General features: G+C 49.4%; 1 long non-coding RNA gene across 2 annotated transcripts; it reads right to left on the bottom strand.

Annotated features, from left to right (window-relative positions):
* Nucleotides 1-1,523: 1,523 nt before the first annotated feature.
* LOC149992563 (uncharacterized) lies at nt 1,524-10,806 on the bottom strand. Of its 2 annotated transcripts, none has more exons than XR_016508325.1 (4): nt 10,752-10,806; nt 8,740-8,847; nt 5,376-5,467; nt 1,524-1,583 (listed from the first exon to the last, which is right to left on the bottom strand). It is a non-coding gene; the product is annotated as an uncharacterized LOC149992563 (long non-coding RNA). The 2 variants fall into 2 exon arrangements; XR_016508326.1 differs by having other exon boundaries at nt 10,666-10,792.
* Between the last annotated feature and the right edge of the window lie 604 nt (nt 10,807-11,410).

The following is an 11,410-nucleotide window of genomic DNA, read 5'->3' as shown; positions in this document are numbered from 1 at the left end:
AACAGGCATTTCCTTCCTACTAAAAAATACAGAAACGGACAATACGTGAAATGATGCCGCGCATCACTAGTGATTAGATAAACGCACACTGAGACCACGCGACATCTTCCCCAGAAGGCTACACCTAGGAGATGAAGGACAACAAGGGAGGGCAGGACGTGGAGAGACTGACACCCTGAGCTGCTAAGTGGAGACGGGAAGGTCTGTCCCCTCCCGCCAGCGAGGCTGTTTCCTCTCAGCATGTCGCAGGGTGTAGTTATTTCTGCGATCTCTCCCACTAGACTGAAAGCACCTTGAAGACAGAGATTAACTTCCTCTCCTTCCCCAGAGTATGAGTGTGTGCCTGGGTCTGAGTGTGTGTGTGAGAGTGTGTGTGCCTGAGCGTGTGTGTGTGAGTGTGTGTCTGTGTCTGTGTGTGAGTGTGTGTGTGTACACGCATCCATACCAGGACACCGGTCATTCTATGCTGTCTGCAGTCACTGATCTGCTCACTTCTCTTCACCACGAGATCATAACCTTCTCAAGACAGGGCTGGCTGAAGCACACACGTGGGCCGACCCTGGGGCGGGGAGGAAGGGGGAGTGGAGGAGGGTTGAGGTCAAGTAGGGGACCCCTGGATGTGCTCTGACTTCGCCAACTTAGGGGTGCCACGCGGCGCTGGCCAAGCCCCATCGCTACCAGCGGTGAACGTCACACAACCCTTGGAGGGCAGACGTGTGAGCATTTTTGCACTCGTATTAGGAACCTAAAATAGCAAATGAAATCCAGTGGAAACGGAAGGAAACACTGACTGCACACATGTCTGGAAGGTACATACATAAAATGATTAAATTTTATTTTAGTTTAGTTTTTACCTCTCACTGTAGCATTCTGAGTAATTTTTATTTTTCTCATTGTTTAAGGAACTTGCAACAAACAACACAAATTACCAATGATTTTCAAGCACACTTAGAACTTTTCAAAAACTGACGAAAGCTGTAAAGCAAGTTCCAACGAATGCCACATAAACTACCTTTATTGCCTTCTTTGCCATTAACCTGGAAACCAGTAACAAGGTAACAAGAAAATCCCTATATTAGATGTTTCCAATAAGTCTCCAAAATGAGTCACAGTTGGAGTTAGAAAGTAATTGACATGGGAAAATAATAATACTGCATACCGAAGCCAGATCATTCTGGTTTCAAAAATGATAAAAGCTTCAAAATCAGTGGTTCTCAAACAAAAGTGATTTTTGCCCCCTAGGGGACACCAGGCAATGTTTGGAGCCATTTTAGATTGTCACGCGGGTGGGGGAAGGGAGGGTCTTATCTGCATGCAGTGAACAGAGGTCATGAATGCCAAAAAGCACCTACTACGCAGAGGACAGTCCCCCAGGAGAATGAATTACCTGGCCCAAAAGGTCCAGAAACCCTGCTCCATATCATGAAGAGTCCACTCGAATTAAAACAGCATGTCACTTTGCTTCCTAGGCCAGAAATGCTGCCTTTCTTTGATTAGGCAGCATGGAGTCTGCAACTTACAGAACAAAAAAGGCCAGCTGTCCTGCAAATATCGGGGAGGACTGTCCCAGGCTGAGAAGTCACCTGAAAAGAGTAGGAGGCAAAACAAGATCTGACAACCTAGGAGACTACAATTCAGTCTCCTATACCCTGTGATAAACACAGTAGGCATCTGAGGGTCACTGCTTCTTTTCATTGCTCACAAAGCACTTGAATAACTGTTTCATAATGTCACTTAGAACAAACGGCCTTACTCTTTTGGATTCCGGAATTCACCATCAAAAGTTTTCCTCTTTCAAAGTGTGGACCTTTGCTATGTTGTGTGTTCCTCAGAGAGCCTACCTGGAGCACGTTTCCACTAACAAAGTACTTTGGATTTCTATAATACCATGTATCCAGGCTATGGCCTAGTTTAAAATGCTAAGAATGATGTTACTCTATTCTTTAGTCGTGGAGATATTTGTGACTAACAGAAAATATTTTCTAGCTCCTAACAGAACCTCATTTTCTCTTTTCTTACATGTTTTCACTATTCCTACATCATATACGCTTACAAGAATGTAATGATCATTGTTGAGTGATAGCATATTTACATTGATAATTAATGGGAATCAACTAAAAAGTATTACAAATAGAATTTACTACAATGAAGGGGAAATAACATGCTGAAATAAATTTTATTTCTAGAAATAGTAAGTTAAAGATATAATTTTTAAAAAAACTAACAACAAAACATGTAAACAATGAAAAACCTGGGAATAAACTTAACAACCATGCACAAGATCTGCATGAACAAAATTGGAAAATGCTACCCAATAACAGACACTTTAACAACTGAAAAGCATTATCAAGTTCTTGGATAAAAGAATGATGATACCTATTTATCAAAGTTCTCTCTAAATGTAGTATCTATATTGAAATAGAAAAGTTGTCCCACAGGAAGTGTCTCTTAAATTGGGACCTGAGATGTGTACCCCACAAACACTCTGGCCACCCTCTTCTGCTCCTTACAGGTTGGCTGTAGCCGCTCCCCAATCCCCTCACCTCATACCTCCACGCAGCTCACCTGACCTCCCTGGATTTCACTGCTTGCATCACCTTTGGCCATGAGTGTCATTTCATGACCCACGGAGACAGGCGGCGGGCAGCGCCTGATCTCAGGACCACCTAGTTGCTCACCTCTCCTCCACAACTGCCCTCACCTCAGGCCTGCCAGCCTCAATGAGCCTCCCACCCAGCGCGGACCCACAGCCTTGGCCTGACCCTGCCTCTCACCTCCAGCCCGATTCCGCCTTTCACCTTAAGACAGGCCCCGCCCCTCATCTGTAAGTTGGATTTTTAGTGATCCGTTTAAACAAAATCAGCCAGGAATCAGGTATACTTTTGGACATGAAGTTTCATGAAGAAATGGATTTATAATGTATAATTTGTAAAATTAAAGACTACTCTGTAAAAGAACTTATTCACAGAATAAAAAGACAAGACAAAAACTGGGCAAAAACATCAATCACCTAAAACACAGTGTACAAAAAGACTGAAAGTGAAAGAATGGGAAAAGCTATACAGGATGGTACAAAAGTAGGTTTAATAGTATGAACACTGAATAATAATACAACAATAAATTTTGTTTCTTGTACTCAGAACTCTAAACCTACTTTTGTCTCACCCTGTATCAGGCAAACATACCAAGTGAAAATGACATAATACCATCCAGCAGACTTCGATGCAAAAAGCAATACTAGAAAGGAAGAGCACTTCATATAAGTAAGTTTAATTTACCAGGAAGATCCACATTCATAACATACTCAATATAATAAACTCAAATTATATAGAAGAGATACAAAGAAGAATTTATAATCATTAGGGATAGCGCATACCTCGTTAAGAAACAATAGACCCCCTCAGAAAATTCCGTAAGGATATAAGGAACGTGAGCAGCAAACTGCAGTCAACATTCACAGACAACCAAGCGCACACAACTTTCGCCGCTGACCTGCACGACGCTATGATTCCCGAAATGAACAAGAGATGACAGCAGAGATGCACGCCTGGAACGTGTGTTACACTGACCCTATTGTAGTATGAAGCAAGTTTCAAACAAATTCAAAGGGTTGAAATTATATAAAGTGAGTTTCTTGTTCTCATTGTAGTTAACAGAGTAATCAGTAACACATGGTAAGTAGAAATCCCTACATTTAAAAGATATGAAATACACTTCTAAATAATTCTCAAAATAAATCGCAGTTGTAGTTAAAAATAATTGGAACTGAATAATAAAAAGAAATGCATTAAAACCTACTGGAGCCCTGGCTGGTGTGGCTTGGCGAGTTAATCGCTGGCCTGCGAACCAAAAGGATGCAGGTTTGATTCCCGGTTGCCTCACATGCCTGGGCCGTGGCCGGATCCTCTGTTGGGGGCATGAGAGAGGCAACCGATGGATGATTCTCTCACACATCCAAGTTTCTTTACCTCTCTTTCTCCCTCCCTCCCTTTCTCTGAAAATAAATAAATAAAATCTAAAAAATATAGTTAAGACAGAAGTAATATTTTAAGAACCTATGGGAATTCACAAGGTTTGCATCATATCACAAACCCAGAGTCACAAAAATTAAATCCAGAGGAAGCAGAAGAATATAATCATGCAAGTAGAGATGTCTTGAAGGGTCTAAACTTATAACAGTAGCAGTTAACCTGTTTGGGTAGGATTTTGAATACATTTTTATTCTCCTAGATAATGTAAGTAGCCTGCAACAAAGAAAGGCTTTCTCGGTTTGGGTAAAGAGGAGTTCTAGAGGAAAACATGGCATAATTTAAAAATAACCACACCAGAAGCCTTTTGTTTGCTCACCTGCACTGATCTTGTCACCCAGAGGGGCTCCTTTTCAAACTTGTGCTGCTTTCTGTGCCAAGGTGGCAGAGCAAAGAGGGAACGATGGGAACAGAACTCACATAAATAGCGAAGAGCTGAGAACCGCAGCCTGAGGGAGTCTGTCCCCGGGCTGTCCCACAGCCGTGACGCTCCATAACTGAGAAGCGGCACCACTGAGTTGGTCCGCGGCAGCGCTGCTTCACAACTCACCCGTAACAATCCTGGGTTTCTTAACGGCTGTGCACCCACTCACAGACGTTCTGTACCAAAACCGAGCTATTTGCACTCAATAAGCTTTCCTTCTTCAACGCACCCCACCTCTGGAACTCCTGTCGACATTGAATTGGTGTCAGTTCACACACACCCAGGACACACTCAGGACTCCAGACACAGACCCTGGACTCAGGACCCTGGACCCTGGACCCTGGAGCAGACTCAGAACCAAAAGCTGAACCCCAGACCCCTGCCCCAATCCAAAAACTCTCTCCAAGACCCAAGCCAGACCGTGGACCCTGAATGCCAGACACCAGACACCAGAGACTGACAGCGAACTCTGGACACCAGCTTCCATACTTCAGACTCATGAGCCAGAACTGCACGTGGACCCCACACACAAACCCAGCGCACAAAGACACACCCAAAGAGACCCCAGCTCCCAGACACACAGCCAAATACAGATTCGACCCCGGGCCACGGACCCTGGAGACAGAATCCACATCTGTAAGCAAGAACCCATAGCCAGACTCCAGAGCTGGAGCTGGACAATGGACCCCAGTTGCCAGGGGCCAGATGCAGGAGCAGAACCAAGTCCTCACCCTGTGAGCAGAGCTGAGAGTTAATGAAGAGCTCGTGTGACTCACTAAGTCGGAGCAGCTAGTGTCACAAATATTTTTCAGGCCAATGTAAATGTACAAGAGAGGAAAATAACCACAGAATTACTAAATAACGCCAAACCCTGCAGAAATAAACCAAAAAGACGAGCAACAACAAGAAAAAATAGTGCTTACTTTTGCCAGAGATGTCCATGATCTCTCGGCTGCTGCACCTTCCAGAAGTTAAGTGTCCCTGCCATGAATGTCACTGCGCCGGCTCACCAAAACTGTGGGAGATTAAAAACTACTTTTGTCATACCTTCTAAATTCTGACACCTGAGATAATAGTCAAGCTCGCACAATCAGATTAAGAGGAGATACTCAATGTTTAATACATGCACAAGGGGAATTCATATTGAAATGAATGCCAAACACAATGAGGTGATATCGGGTATAAAGGACATTTTGGAAAATGGAAGAACAGAGTCTTAGACTTTAATGGTGAAATGGGTACGTTCAGGTTAATTTAGAAAAAAGGCAGCATACCCGGCAGGTTAATTTTTGTTCGGCGACCCCCCAAAGACTATTACACACAAGAAGTAAGATAAGAGGGTGGACGGGCTTTTGCTAGGACTATTACTGTCTAAAGCTAAGGTGATTGTGCTAAAGCTCTTTTCCTAAACCAAATTTTGGCCATTAAACTGCTCAGGAAGAACTGAGACGATAAACATAAGTAATTTCTCAGTCTTTCCTTTCTTAACAGCCAGTTTAAAATCAACATGCCGAGCAGAAAATTCTGGCCCCCTTCATTACCACCTTTGAAAGTTTGAATAAAAGGTTTATAGCCACAAGCTAAAATGGTGCCTTGTTCCATATTTCACTGACATAATCACTCAGTTTTGAGAATAAGTTGCTTTAGCTAAATTGCTAAACCTTACTTAAGGAAATGGTGACATATATGTACTCCCCAAATTTACCTATTAAATACCTCATTGCTCGCTTGCCTACGTGGTGGAGAAGCAATCTTTCCTCTAACCTCAAGAATCTTTAGGCTGGTCCAATAACCCAATAGGTATGACACAGATTAGCCAATGAAAATAACCAAATTTTAGACATACGTAGGCATGGGAACCTCACTCACATGAGAGTCAGAAACCCCACGTGCAGAAGAGTATTAGAATTGGAATGGAAACATGGGTGTACACAACATACTGAGCTAGTGGTGGTGTAAGGTGCCTTGGGGCTTCAAGTCTCCTTGCAAAATTATAAGAGCAGATGCTTCGAAAAAAGGTGCTATTCCCAAGATGTGCAAGATGGCAACGAAAAAGAGCATTTCCTGGCAGCCTCGTCTCGGCTGTTATTCCACAGATGCGCACTAGATGGCAGGCAGTGTGCAGCAGAGTGTACAAAGGGGCCCCACTCTGACACGGCAGGGCGACCTGCCACATCAGCCCTGGGTCCTCTGGCTGTTGGGGAAGTATTACCTAAGAGAGCATGGCGCCCTGTAATGCGAGCTCTGGGTCTTCGCCAAAGAAAATCAAAGGTGGTGTCCGGTCAGCTCTGGGGCTGATGAGCAAGGGGAGGGGCCCCATCTGAGAGCATAGTGGGTCCTGTGACATCAGGTCTGGGTCATTGGAATGTGGAGAGGATCACACATGAGAGGCTGGAGTGTCCTGTGAGGGTCAGAAAGGCGTCTCCCTGTAAAATTTCATGTCCTGACCTTTCGTCTTTGTGTCCAGTGACTGCGGGGAGGGGTCTGACTAGAGAGAGTAGGGTGTCCGGTCACATTGGCTCTGTCTCCTATCAGTTTGGAAAACAGTCCCACCAGCGGGAACAGTGGTTTCTGTCGTATCAGCTCTGGGTCTCCTGAGTGTGGGGAAGGGCCCCTCCCTTGGAGTGTAGTCATCCTGTCCCATCAGCTCTGGGTCCTGTGACTGTCGGGTACGGTCACACTTGAGACGGCAGAGGGTGCGGTGACTTCAGCCTTTGCTCCTGTGGTCGTTGGCTGACCCACCAGAGACAGTGAGGAGCCCTGTGGTTTCGGTGTGGAGTCTTATTACTGTGATGAGGAGTTCCACCCAAGAGCAGAGCAAGACCTGTGACATCAGGTGTAGGTCCTGTGAGTGGAGGCGGCCAGTCTGGGAGGGTAGGGGGTCCTCTGAAAATCGCGCTGCATCTTGTGAGCACTGGAAGGAGTCCCATCAGAGAGAAAAAGGGGTTGTGTCACGTCAGCTCTGGGTCCGGTGAATGTGGTGAGGGGTTTCACCCAGAAAGAATAGCGGGTCCAGTGACATCAGCTCAGGGTCCTATGAGTATGAGGAGGGGCTCCCACCTGACAGAGTAAGGGGCCATGTCACTTCAGCTCTGAGTTCTGTGATTGTGAACAGGGGGCTCTCTCTGGGAGAACTGGGGGTCTGGTCAAACTAGCTGTATGTCTTGTTAGTTTGGGGAAAGGTCGCACCAGACAGAATAGTGGATCTTGTTGTAGGGGCACCAAATAGTCCCTGTAAAAAGTTTCAAAGGTCTGCTAAATACGTAAACACGTAGGGGCTTCAGATGTTCTTTGTAAAAAGTAGCAAGGACTTGCTAAAAAGCCTTGAAGAGAGGAATGTCGGAAGGAGTGTAGCAATTGGTGATTTACAAGCTAAAAGGACCTCAGCCTCTATCACCTTCCATTTACTTGTGTCTGGTTTAGAACATTTGTGAAGGTTGTGCTTTGCAGAATGTCTAGCCCTTTGAAGACAGATTGCTTCGCAGGGAGTTCGTCCCTGGCTGAAGAGCTATGCTGCCACCAGAGATAACCTTATAGCCTTGCAAATTTCTGTTCCCGTTACTGCCAAGACATTCCTGCAGTCCTGCCCAGCCCCCTCTTCCTAAGGCCGTTTCCCGCCAAAGAAGCAGCAAAGGGGGCCTCATCAGTATAAAAACTCCGCGTTTTAGACTCCATTGCAGGTTGGAGCATGTTAGAGGCCGGCTCAGGGTCTGCCCAACTCCTGGTCATTAGTAAAATCCTTTCCTTACTTTATACACGGCTTCAGAGCATTCCATCTCACCTATGTAGCTGCAATACTATCCCTCGAGCCACCACGGAGAGGAGTGTCACGTGAGAGTAGCGGGTCCTGCCACAGGTACTGTGGGCCCTACCACGATGGATGCGTTTGTAAGACATCCCGAGCAAGGGGTGGCGTGAGTTGCCTTGGAGATTCATATTGCCCTTGCAAAATGGTAAGAGCTGCTGCTGAGTACATAGGCGCCGGTCTCAGGATGTGCACTAGATGGCAGCAGGGAAGAGCATTTCCTGGAGTGTGCATCTGAGCCTATGGGGGGGTTCCACTCTCTCTGCCTGCAGAGAGACTCCTGTCACTTCAGCCGTGGATTCTCTGAGTGCCGGGAGGGGTCTTACCGGAGAGAGTACGGAGCCCTGGTCATGGGACGGTGTGGAGGAGTCCAGCATGAGAGATTAGGGGGTGCTGGAATGTCAGCTCTGAGTCCTGGCAGGGAGTGTGGGGTGTCCAGTCACTGCCCCTCTGAGTCCTGTGAGTGTCAGGAGGGGTCTTACCTGAGAGAGCAGGGGTCCTGTGACAGCAGCTCTGGGTCAGTATGTGATTATCACATCTTCGGTTCTTAGGATGCAGAAGACTGTCTTCTTTAGTAATCAAAGACCTGACTGAAACGATATGAAGCAGAAACATTTTAAGGAAACATAGTATCTCTGTTTTATAGGCAGAAAAACTCTCATACTACCTTATCTGGTGCTACACAATATGGAAAAATTTTTGTCATTTCAACAAAATAAAATAGAACTGAACCGTGCTTCTACGTCAGCTCACTTTTCGTATTTACATTCATTTACTTAATGGAATTTCGTCCCATCGTATTCGGCTTCACCGTATAGAAAACGTCCTCTCTCTCCATTTCTCATCACGGACCTTCCACTTTCCTTCTGACATTCAGCTTTTGTCCTGCTTTTCCTCTGTCCACTCTGGCACAACCAGCCTCACTTAGAACAAACTTAATTACATTTCTCTGAAATATACATGCCCGTATCTCAATACCTTTCTCTTACACACAGTACTTTACGGCTTTTTTCTGGACCTTTTACTTGAATTCTTAACCTTTAAAAAATTTTAATCCCTTGTGAAAACTAAGAGTAAGAAATTGTCAATTCTCTGGGACACCAGTATTCTTTAGGTTGACACTGATAAACAAATTCGATCAGTTCTAGAGATTACTTATTCACAGCACACATTTTTAATATTCCACAAGACGTGTTACTAAGTCTCAAATCGCCTAAATCTGTCTATCATTTGCAGCAAAACACAAACAAGCCTGTGTTCTGTCCGCCTAACCCTCACCCAAACTCTCCCTGACGCCACACAAGAACCTCAAAACCCCACGAATGTGCTCACCGAGCCGACTCTGCGGGCCCTCTGTAGATGACGCTCCCGCCGCCCCCCTGCGCCTCCCGGTCCCCGGAGGCGCCCCCCGGGGCTGCAGAAGCCGGTGAAGGACCTCGGCCCAGCGGCACCGCGCGGAGCCACGGACGCGGCCTGACAGCACAGAGCCGGCCCGGGGACCAGCGAGACGCCGGCGCACGGGAGTCCCCTGGGACACGGAGGCGGTCGGGCGCCCCTGCCGCACCGGCCGCCGCCGCACAGTTCAGCCGGGCCCTGGGTCCCCTTCTAGCCGTCCTGCTTAAACCCATTCATTGGGGGAAACTCCAGCTGCAGTGGAGACACGAGCCCCAGGACGTCTCCCTCCCGGCCCCGGAGCAGCAGGAGAACGGTCTGGAGAGCACAGCGCCCGCGCCACGAGCCCGCTGCCCAGACGCCGCCCGCGGGCCCCGGCCCCTCGCCCGCACAGCCAGAGCGCCCGCTTCGGCCCCCAGGGGGCAGCACGGCTCACCGCTCCCTCCCTCCTCCGGCTCCGCCGGGAACCGGAGCAGTCCTGCGCTCCTGACCACGCTCCCGGGGCGCCAGGGTCCCCGTCTCTCTCCTTCCCGGGAGAAAAGAGCAGCAGCCCGGCGGCCCTGGCCAGCGCAGCGCCGTGAGCCCCCAGCCGGCGCCGCTGCGCAAACCCGCCCGACCTGCCCTCCCGCCCCGGTCACGGCTGAGGCCCGGCGGGAGGGCCGGTTTGCGGCGACGCTGCTTCGCTCTGCTCCCTCTTCCTCCGCACGGGGAAGGAACCCCCACACCTGTGGGAATGGCGGGCCCCTTGTCCCGTGCCCTGCCTGCCCAGCTCTCCTTCCAGCTTCTCGGGGCCTCTGTCCCCTCCGCCCACCGACAGGTCTCCGCTCCGCAGACCTCAGCCCGCTCCTGTTCCCCCCAGTTCTGCCCGGGCCCTCCCCCCACCCCGCCTCCAGTTTCCCCCTCTCACCGCGTCCCCCGGACGTCTCCCGTCCGGCCTTCTCCCCGGCCCACCTCTTCCCGCACGGCTCCCAGGGCTCCGGCCCTCCTTCCAGACGCGCCTCCGTCCGCCTTCTCACCTGGGCTTCTCCTCACCGCCACCCCGACCTGCCGGGACGGCAGCCCCGCCTTCACCTCCGCCCGTCGCACCCCTCCAGGCCCGCACCTGGCAGCCTCCGAGTCACTCCTCCTCCTCCCGCGGTTCTGGAACAGAGCGCGCCGCGCCGCGCCGCCCCCTTCCGCTGTCCTCGCTGAGCGCTCGCCCCTCCTGAGCCCTGCGCCGACCACGCCTCCACACGTGGGGTCATCTGCGCGCACGCGCACGTGGGGTCATCCGCGCACGCGTACGTGCCCACGGCGTGGTCATCCGCGCACGCGCGCGTGCCCACGAGCTGGTCATCCGCGCACGCGTACGTGTGGACGGGGTGGTCATCCGCGCACGCGTACGTGCCCACGCGGTGGTCATCCGCGCACGCGTACGTGTGGACGGAGTGGTCATCCGCGCACGCGTACGTGTGGACGGGGCGTCTGCGGCGCTGGGAGGGGAGGGAGGGCACCGGCGGGCGGGGGACCGGCACGGGCTGCGGACTGAGAAGGGCTCCGGAAGCGGGCCGGCCGCTGCGGGGGTGAGGACCTCGGGGAGGCTGTGAAAGTACTCTGCTGTACCCAAAAGCTGCAAGGGACAGATGATTTCTGAGCGGCCTTGTAACTTCTTCAAAACTGACCATATTATATAAAGCAAGTGCCAACAAATTTCAAAGGCTTGAAATTTATATCTGTGCATTCATTTATATACGTGTGTGTAGTGTTTCTTGCTGTCATTGC

Source organism: Furipterus horrens, unplaced genomic scaffold (assembly GCF_987537825.1).
Source record: "Furipterus horrens unplaced genomic scaffold, mFurHor1.1.pri manual_scaffold_15, whole genome shotgun sequence".
In the NCBI taxonomy this organism is placed as follows: domain Eukaryota; kingdom Metazoa; phylum Chordata; class Mammalia; order Chiroptera; family Furipteridae; genus Furipterus; species Furipterus horrens.
This window is presented reverse-complemented; position numbering and strand designations above follow the sequence as displayed.